The 10,838-nt window shown below is 39.0% G+C and overlaps 1 pseudogene; it reads right to left on the minus strand.

The window, feature by feature from the left end:
* Positions 1 to 442: 442 nt before the first annotated feature.
* On the minus strand, positions 443 to 9,423 carry LOC121520648 (annotated as a pseudogene).
* Positions 9,424 to 10,838: the final 1,415 nt, after the last annotated feature.

The following is a 10,838-nucleotide window of genomic DNA, read 5'->3' on the forward strand; positions in this document are numbered from 1 at the left end:
AGCACTGAACCTGACTGCATGACAACACCATGTGACATATTTAGCTTTATTTTCATGCTTTCTTATCCTTGTCAGACTTTTGATACAAGTACATATAACAGCATTTTTTTCTGCACTGAGGTCAAATATTCAAACACAGACACTAAACATTTCTCAGTTTATTGAAAAAGCTCCATGAAAATGAGAAAAATGTTCCACACTCTGCATGATGCAAGAAAAACAAGCAGAGGAATAACAAATGCAATTCTGATATTATTTCTATCACACAGCTACTAATTTCCACATGACATCATTTACAATCTAGTGAGTGGAAAAACTCCATTAGAAGCAATAATGTTCACTCTGAGTATATCTGCTTTTATTTGATATCTAAATGTGCAGGATACATGAACACATGTTGAATGAGTTTTTAGCTAACTACTGCATATCTTTGACTCTGATTTGAAGACAGTCAGTCAGCTGTTGTGCGGTGGATGGACGGTGTGTTGTTGGTTAGGGTTCCTCAGCAGACAGCGTCAGCAGACAGAGTCCACAGCAGTACACCAGACTCTTCACTATCAGCACAGAGTACAGCAGAGTCAGCAGCCTCACCCTGCACTCAGACCTGAAAGGATCATCTGAAACAGACAAGTCCAACAGAAATGTCATGATCCCTCTTCTCTATGACAGTGTCTACAAACACCAAGCTGCCGTTACCTTGTCCAGTCGCTGCCTCCTCTGAGCCGCCCTCATGCCGGCCGGAGCACAAGTATTCATACGGGTTGATCTGTTGGTCTTTGTGAAATGAGACTGAGGTGGAGTTCCCCTCGTGCTCCACAGAGCAGAGGTATTGATACTGGTTGATCATGGTCTGATTGATCAGTAAGATGGAGCTGGTTGGTCCTGACTCTCTGATCTCCAGCTGCTCTCCCTCAGCAGGGGGAACTTCCTCCAGAGGACCGTTGTCCTTCTGTCTTTTCCAGGAGATCTGGACCAGAGGAGGAAACATGGCTGAGGCCACACACAGCAGAGGACTCTTCTCCTCCTGCTGGTCTCTGGATGCTGCTGAGTACAGGCTCACCACGGGCTCCAGCACCTCATGATCTGAAGAACACATAGAAAGACATGAAGCCATCAGACCAAAAAAGTCCTAATCAAAAACATGAAAAGTACATTTAGCCATCTTCTTAAAAACATTTTAATTTTTTCATCTGATAATAATAATAATATTAATTGTTATCACTATTATTATTATCAGCTGATATAAAGTTAGAGAATCTTTACAGATTCAGTTTTATTATAAATGGATCAGGTTGGTTTTTGCTCTTCACCTCTGTTTGATGATGTTAATCTTAGCTCACTACTGACATTTTTATGACAACTTTTTCACTCTTGTTGTTTATTTTCTGTCTGTCTTAGAACATGAAATAAAAAAATTATTTAAAATGTTATAACAATATCAAAGAATAAAATAAAAAGTAGCCACTCTTTTATTATGTATTTAGTTTTTTTTTTGTTTGTATCTTTGGACCTTTATTCATATCATAGGGTAGATAAAACTGGGAGGTAAAAGTTGTTTTTTTGTCTGATAACTGAACGAAGGCCAAATACATACATTTTTGCAATTTCAGATTCTCAAGTGATTATTTAAGTCAGATATTTCCACAGATGATCAGCCATTTGAAGTAGCGTACTTGAATTTCAGAATCAATTACATGTATTTTTAATACATTATGGAATCATTTATTCTGTATCTTTTTAATAAATTAAAATAAAATAAAATAAAAAAATAATTTAAAAAATGTAAACAAAATAAATAAATCAGATTAAATTAAATGTAAAGAAGCCACAGCTTTTTGTTTGTTTTGTGGCCTTTTCTTCCAGGCATAGAATAGATGATGTTGGGTGAAAACTTTTTTTTTGATCAGATAAGAAAAGAAATTTTAAAAATACAAAATTTCCACAGATGATCAGCCATTCAAAGTAGTGTACTTGAATATCAAAATCAATTATATGTATTTTTTAATACATGTTTCAATCATATATGCCGTATACTTTTTTTTAATAACAATAAAATGAAATAGAACAAAAAATGATAGAAATGTAATTAAAATAAATAAATTGAATTAAATTAAATTTAAAGAAGCCACGGCTTTTTGTTTATTTTGTGGTCCTTTCTTTCAGGCATAGAATAGATAATGTCGGGTGAAAACTTTATTTTTTTTTGATCAGATAAGAAAATAAATTGAAAAAATTCAAAATTTGATTTTGAATTTTTCAGTTTCAGATTCTTAAGTAACTTTTAGTGTAAAAATTTCCACAGATGATCAGCCATTCCAAGTCATTTTCATGAATATTTTAAAAACAAATACATGTATTTTTATACATGCTGGAATCATTTATTCTACATCTTTTTATAAAATATAATAAAATGAAATAAAAATTAAAAATATGTAATAAATCAATAAATAAAATTAAATAAGAAGCAGCCACAGCTTTTTTTGTTTTTGTTTGTTTCTTGGATCTAAGTTCCAGGCAAAGAATAGATCACGTTTGGGGATTTTTTTTGTTTGTTTAGTTCAGATAAGTGAAAGAATGACAAAATACAATTTTCATTCTGAATTTTGAAATTTCAGATTCTCAAGTGATGTTTTTAAAGTAAGACATTTTCACAGCAGATCAGACATTTTAATTATCTTGAATATTAAAAACAAAATCATGTATTTTAATAAATGTTGGAAAAATTAATTCTGCTTTTTTTGATGAGTAGTTATTAATTAAAATTACAAAAAAAATCTCAAAAAATAAAAATAAATTAAATTATAATTAGCCATGGCTGTTTTGTTTTCTATTTATGTTTAGTTCAGTTTTTTTGTTTGTTTGTTTGTTTTGTTTTGCTTTTTAACCTATTTTTCCAGGCATAGAATAGTTTTTTTCTGTCAGATAAGTAAGGCAAAAAAGAAACATTTTTGATTCTGAATTTTTGCAATTTCAGATTTCCCAGCAATTTTGAAAGTAAGACATTTTCTTGGACCATCAGCCATTTAAATTTACTAAAATATTTAAAACAACAACATGTTGGAATAATTTATTCTGCATCTTTTTCTTGTTTTCATTTTAATTTTTCAGCAGAAAACATAAAAGCTGACATGAAAACATGGATTCACATGAGGTCAGATTTATGGTTTGTATTTTAAAGTTTTCTTTAGATCAAAAAGTTGAATTCTTTTAGAACTCTTAATTCAAACAAAAATCTAATGTGAACTAAAATGCTGTGTAGTGAATGTAAATGATTGAATCAGTTGAATGTAGAGTCTATTTAGTCAGATCTATGCTTTTCTGTTTTGTAGTTCAATCTCTCTCCACTAAATCAAAAGATTGCTGAGTGACTGAGAGGAGTCAGAAGTGTTGGAACGGCTGAACCATGGTGTAAAAATGGACATTTTCATTCCTTCTCTTCCTGTAATATATGTCTTTGTGAGAAAACAGCAAGTTTGGATCAGGATCAAATGACTATTTATTGTCTGCCATAACTGTAGATTTGTAATCTGCATCATTCTATGGAGATGTGCAGTGTGATTCAAGCTCTCTGAGGAAGATTTTTAAACTAACAACAGCTGCATGGCAACAACAAATGTTTACTGATGATGACAAGAGAAAATAGAAAGGCTGAAAAAGCAGAAATCATGATCAAATCTGAAGAAACAGTTCATTCTTACCTGTTACAATCAGTTTAGTCCCAGAGCCAAAGATGTAGTACCACTGATTCGTCCAACCACAGTGATCCAGACTGGTACAAAAACCTCTGCACAGCTGAATATATCCAGATCATGAAGCAGGATCAGATTTCAGCTCTGGGATGTGTTTTTCTAAAGTTGACTTCAACATGACTGTCTCTGGTATTACTGACACTAGTAGACTTCCTCTGAGGACCAGAATGTTGCTCAGTCCAATCATTGAGTCCACATGGATCTGAATGTTTGACCAACATTCTTGGTCTCCAGAGGATTGACCTCATTCATTCAGAATACTACAACAGGGCTCGACTGTAAATGACAGTAAGGAAGACAGAAAAGGTGAGGATTCAAAACATCTTTAGCTTTCATTTGAATGTTGGCAGTGAAAAATGGAGTGTTTAGTTTTTACTCTCCAGTGTTGTTGGGGATTCCTGTTTGTCCTTGTTATTCAAGGACTCAGCTTTTTAAATGAGTCTGACATTCAGAGTCTGGACTCCAGGAGAAATAAAATGTATTCAAATGCTTCTTTTGTTTAGATAAATTGCAAGTTCTGTGACTTTAATGTAACCATAACAAAACTCACCAGAAGTTATACTTCATGAGAAAATTCAAATATCATTGTCACTATAATCTGATTTCAGAATCCCTCTGCTCTGATTTTGTGGTGATTTTGATCTGATTTAAGTGGACGTTGCACAGGTGTTTGTGGCTGGGCTTGTGGCCACTCTTGGACCACCACATGTCTCTAGAGATCCTGTCTCTGTCTGGGCCAGGGGTTGGAAACCTTTTCTGTTGAAGAGCCATTTTTACCTGTACCCCCTTCCAGAAAATCTTTGAGGAGCCGCAGAAACACATTTGAACCTCACAATGAAGGTGATGCAGTCATTTAAGTCTCTCCCTATCAACATCACTGATTTAGCAAAGGTCTAGAGATCCTGGGACTCTCCGGGTGGACTTCAGGTCCAGGACCCTGGCTGCTGCCATTGAATGCATCCCAAATTTATGGGAGGGAGCTCATCTCTGATGAAACCTTTGATATCTTTGAGGTGAGTCGCAGGAAAGGACTTGAGGGTAAAAGTGAACTGGGAAGGAGACTGAGGCATGAGCAGGGGTGGAAAGTAACTCATGACATTTACTCAGATTACTGTACAACAGGCCCATGACCCCTCCCTCCAGGTATCCTCCTAAGTGACACCTCCATTATGTATGCAGTTGCCTCTGGCATCTGGACCAGCTCTCCGGGTCCTGAGTACCCAGAATGCTGTGAGCTGGATCAGTCTTGTTGGTGCTTCTGGCCATTAGTCATCGTCCAGACCTCACAAGACTAGAGGAAGACTGGAAGGACCAAGGACCAGAAGGTTCTGACTTTCACCTGCATCCTTAGATACCAGGAACACCACACTGTCTTGCTCAGTGAGCCCATCGCCCCATGCCTGAGACCAAGTCTGTGGTTGAGCTCCGCCTCGCAGTCAGAGGATCGATGGCTTACGCTGCCAAGGTAGGTGACCTGCTCTGAGACTTCCACCATTCAGACACAGATTTGATGATAGCATCCAAGTCCATACAGGTACTGAAGAATATAGGGGCTAAGATGACCCCTGTCTCACCCCAGGATTAACTGGGCAGAAGTCAGAGGTGGATCCATCACACTTCACAGCACTCTCTGGACCAGGATATAGAGCAGATATCAGCTGGATGATGGCTCCTGCAGAGCTTGAGGATCCTCCCAAGTATCTCAACTCAGAGAGGTGAACGTCTTCTGGAAGTCAACACGGGCTGAAGAACATGGATCCTGTCCAGCAGTATCAGTATGAGGACTGAGAGAAGTGTAACACCCCTGTAGTTGTTACTCTCATTAACATCACCCTTTCCCTTCCAGACTGGAACAACAACGCCCCTCTTCCAGTCAGGAGGATGATGCCTGTTCTCCATTAGGGATGTCATGACTACAGATTTTCTTGGTGCAATTATTGTCAGAGAAATTATTGCAATTTTACGATTATCACGATTATTTTTGTATTAATTAATTTCACACTACCATGAATAAGTAAAATCACATCAACACTCCTTATAGGTCTTGAATTTTAATTTACTTCCATCTTAGGATGCTCTCTTAACAAAATAATATATCAACAATGTAAAGCAACCAAACATTACAAGAAAAAAGATAATTATCCCGTTTGGATGGACCACTCCAGTGGTCTTAGCTGAGTAGTGTTGGTGTTAAAAAGCTATAGTTCAGTCAGTCACATCTATTTTATATCCCTCAAATATAAACACATTCTTCATATTCACAACTACATTTATTTAAGTTTCTCATCAAAAACTAAATGTTCACATTTTTATGTGGCATTTGAACACATCATAACATATACTGTATAATACAGTCGTCTAATTTAATGAGGTTACCTGAACGCATCATATTTTCCGTCTTCAGCTCGTAAAGTTCCCTAATTAACTTCAATTCTGCCGATTCCACCGCAGATTTCTACACTGGATTAATATTGTTAACAAACAGGACTGTCTCAAAGTTTTGGAGCATTTATCAGCATTTCTCTGAGCAGCTGAAGAAGAAAACTGTTCTGAGGCAGCTGAAATGAGGGATATGAGCCAGTTACTCCCAGCACTAGAGGATATGATGGCGTGCGACTCACAGGCAGCGTCTTTTTTCCTCAAGCCGACAGTTTAAGGTACATTCTTGTTTGATGTGATGCTTGAAACTTCTAGTTTATGTTCCCCTTGAAAGAACTGATGTATGTTTTTACACCAGTCTTATCTTAAAATGACGTTAGGTCACAGAGCCTGTCAGACTCGATAGCAGTGTCGATAAGCTAAAACATTATTGATTTTGGGTATTTCAAAAACACAGAACCGGGTACTTACGGACCTGGGTTTTGATCCCCATCCCTAACACTGACACGACTTAACCCAGTTACTATTTACCTTTACTTTGGCGTACAATGCCAAGTGGTTATCCCGCAGGTGCTGAAGTACTGCCTGATTTCACGGCAACTTTTTTGTGGCATGTTTTAAATTTAGGCTGGCCATCTTCTACAATGACACTCTGGTCATTTTTTTGTATCCAAAAAAATCCCACGCGGCTGACTTCAACCATTTATTCAGAGGGAACAGATCTTCCTCTTCCATGCTGTAGCGTGTTTGGGACTGTGACACACCTCCGCCTGCAACTGCACAACGCAACAGGAGGCGGTGACACACGGTTGTTGTGTAACTTTGTTTTCGTTCCGGGCGAGTTGCGCTGACGTACCAATATGGTTCCCGGCATAATATGTTCTGGAAATTGACAGTATTTAGGAAATGTTTAATGCCGCAATTAATCATGAAAACGAGTAATCATGCCATCCCTATTCTCCATACAGAGCAGATGAGAGCATGGAACCACGGGAGGGAGGTTTCACCACCACCTTGACTATCTCAGCCTGGATCCGGCATACACCTGTTGGTTTCTCAGACGTCAGCTGGTTCACTGCCCATGGAGTCTCCTCCACAGTTGGTGGATCACAGCTCTCAGGTGGGTCCACACTCACTGCGTCTGCAGCATCCATTTGGAGCTCACGATGGGGAAGATCTGCCTGATACAACTCTCAGGAGCCAGACCATCATTCCTTGATGTCTGACTCCTCTGACAGCATCGTGCCATCAGGAGCCTTTACTGCAGATCAGCATGGAGAGGATGCATCTGTCTCAGCCAGGCAGGTATTACCTGTCCCCAGGTGGCCCTCTACTGTCTGACCCAGTCTTGCCCTTTGATTCACCTCAATGATATCAACAGTGTCTTCTGAAATCAGTCCCCCCCTCCTAGTCAGTAACCTAAAGATACATTCAATGGCAGCAACAGCTGAACCAGTAATAGGTGTTTCCACCCACACTAGTCTCCCAGTGCCAGAGAGCCTCACCTCAGACACGAGAGCAACAGCAATCCAAAGCTGAGCCAGCTCTCTTAACATCACAAGTATGCAACAGGACCACAGGATTTTCAAAATAAAACATACAAAAGATTAGTTCAGGAAGTCCAGATTTATCTAAAAAAAAAGATGCAATAAAAGTTTTACATTGTTCAAACAAAGCAGCATTTTTACTTTAGTTGATATTTCAGACATTTTTATAGAAATGTTGCTGCAGAATGCTGTTTTGGTTCAGTGAAAAAGAAGGTAAGGTTCACATTAATGTTGTGACGGTTCAAGTCTTTATCTTCAGAATATTTCACCAAATATCATCGTTATCAAACATGAAATATCCAAGACCATCACTGTCATCTCTCCTCCACTGACCAATAAAAACCAAAAAGGGAGTGAACTCTGTTATCAAGTTGAATCAAAGACCTGATCAAATAATAGATGTTTGAAAAAGCATGCACCTTTGTATGAATGACTTTAAAGAGATAACAGAGATGTTTCCATGCTCTGTCTCATCAACACACATTTGTCTTCCTACTTCCACTTCTACCTTGAAGCTCAGAGGATGTCATGGGCCCAGGCTGCACTCAAACACACATTTTGAAGAGACAGGACGTTAAGAAGTGCCTTTACACTCCTACTGGCTGACAAGTACCCTACCACATCACCAACATACCGTCCCCAAGTCCAGATCCATCATGCCCAGGACTTCCTGATCCAGTTGACTCAGACACGCTCCCTGAGTCCAGTCTGTTTGTACTTTGAGGTCCGTCGTCCTCAGATCTGGTCCTGAGTCTTTAATGTGAAACCACTTTAACAGACTGAGGAAAGTGGAACTCAATGACAAAGTTCATCAGCTAACAACAGTAATCAGCAGTTAGTAGAGCTCTAAAAACTCAGCTTGTGGGCTCAGCTCAACAAACATTTAAGGATTTTGTTCTCACTAAATATCTGATCAAACAGCTTCAATGATAAAGAACTGAATATCTCATTTAAAGGGATATTTCACTGGATTATTTCAAGAGGATCTTTGTTGGTTTCTCTTCATCTCCATTCCTCTGTGTCTGTATCTTTCCCTTGTTTCTGACTATGAGGAGCAACAATAAAGCTGCTGTCATCAATAAAGTTTGATCTCTGATTTGACTTTCCAGTGGTCCTGTCAGCAGTGATGAAATAAATCCCTCAGTGTCTGTGACTCTGGCTGAGATGGAGGTGAAACATGTGAACCTGGATGTGGTTTACTGCTCTCTTCATGTTACAAACTCTGACTGACATCTGTTCATCTGAGGGTTTTTGTTCAGGCTCCTCGCTTCATTTCTCACTGTGGAAACCAGAAATACGATACCAACAGGAGCAGAAATATGAGGCTGAATGAGAGACATTAACTCTCTGGATCTGCAACTCACAGTCGTTCCCCTTATTCACAGCTGAGAAATCATCTTCCTGAGGATGATTGTAGCGTTTACGTATTTCACTATCGACCCTGTCAATAGAAAGAATCACTCTGAATGTATCTGACTCTTTTTTCTGGTACCAGAATACCCAGCTACTACTACACCGGTCAGTTCGTCCACATCTGAATGAAACGTTTTCACCGACTCTCCTGGTCAGTGTTAAATCATCCTGAATCAGCTCTGTCGCCGTGGAAACCAGCGCTGCAGACAAAGACACACACAGGTGAAGGTGAGTGTGACAGTGTTTGGTAAAGGTGGAGTTTTCTGTCTCCTGATTGGCTGGAAACTCTCACCTGAACACAGACAGCACAGGGCAGCAGCTGGGAGGAGAAGCATTCTGTGCCGTGGTGTATCCTCTGGAGAACCTGAGGAGAAGTGACGCTCTGACGCTGCTGAGGGCAAACCAGGACGAGCTGAGACATCAGAGGAGGAACACCTGATTCTGACACGGCCTCACATCTCCCATCAGCCCTTGCGGTGGAGAGATAAGGCTGTGCAGCGACAGCAGGCCGGATCTTATTGCACAGAATAAAAAGCGTCTGACAGTAGATGACCTTTAACCTCCAGGACCCAGGTGTTCGAAAGTAACCTGAGCACATTACATTTATTGCATTACATAAAATCCTGACAGCTGGACTTTCAAAACAAAATACAATCAGAAATCTGATTAGAGTAGGAAATCCAGTTTGATGTAAAATCTCAGGATGATTGTAGTGAAGAAAATGTTGTAAGTGTTCATCAGTGAGTTCTAAAGGCAGTAATAGAATAAGTCTGTCTGATGTTAAGGACTGTTTCTCTCTCATGGACATTTGTCCCTTTGTTTTGTCTCACCATAAATAAAAGTGCTACAAAAACTAAACTATATATCATAGATTTAGTCGTCTGTCTTTCTGCTGTTGGCTCAGTGTCACATGATCAAATCCAGCTCTTCCTATTGGCTGTTGTTTGTATTTTAAAGCAGTGTTTTAGAAGGAGCACCTCAGTGTGCTGCTGGAGCAGACTTTTAAGTTGAAGGAGAAAGAGCTCCACCTTGTGGTCAGTTTGGAGAACTGCAGAGATCCCCTGATGATGATGCTATTTGTCATCATGATGAGCATCATGGTGATGCTGTTATGTGTTGTTTTGCTGGTGATACAACAGCGCCATCTTGTGGAGGATCAGGAAATCAGATTTATGTATTTTATTCATCCTCGTTTTCTCTGCTGTAATAACAAAAACACATTAAAGCACAATTTTACCAGACCATACAATAAGACACCATGTGGTACGGTATGATAGGATACAACACGATGAGATACAGGTCATTCAAACCTCCTTCACTTTGTTCGATGTTGCTATGTTTCAGCATGAATCATGATGTGAAAGCTCCATCACTACTGCATTATTGATCACATTGATTGATGCTTTCTGCTCCATTTCAGCACACTTTGGTGATCAGGATCAGAAAGATTTCATGAGTTCATATGTACAGTCGCTAGAAAAAGTATGTGAACCCTTTGAGATTTCTTGGATTTCTGCATAAATTGGTCATCAAATGTGTTCCAATCTTCATTTTATTCACAACAATAGACAAACACAGTCTGCTTCAACTAATACTGCACAAAAATGATATGTTTTCATGTTTTTATTGAACAAACCATGTACACATTCACAGTGCAGAGTGGAAAAAGTATGTGAAGCCCTAGGCTAATGACTTCTCCAAGACCTAATTGAAGCCAGGAGTCAGCCAACCTGGAGTCCAATCAATGTGA

This window comes from Cheilinus undulatus, linkage group 13 (genome assembly GCF_018320785.1).
Source record: "Cheilinus undulatus linkage group 13, ASM1832078v1, whole genome shotgun sequence".
Lineage (NCBI taxonomy): Eukaryota > Metazoa > Chordata > Actinopteri > Labriformes > Labridae > Cheilinus > Cheilinus undulatus.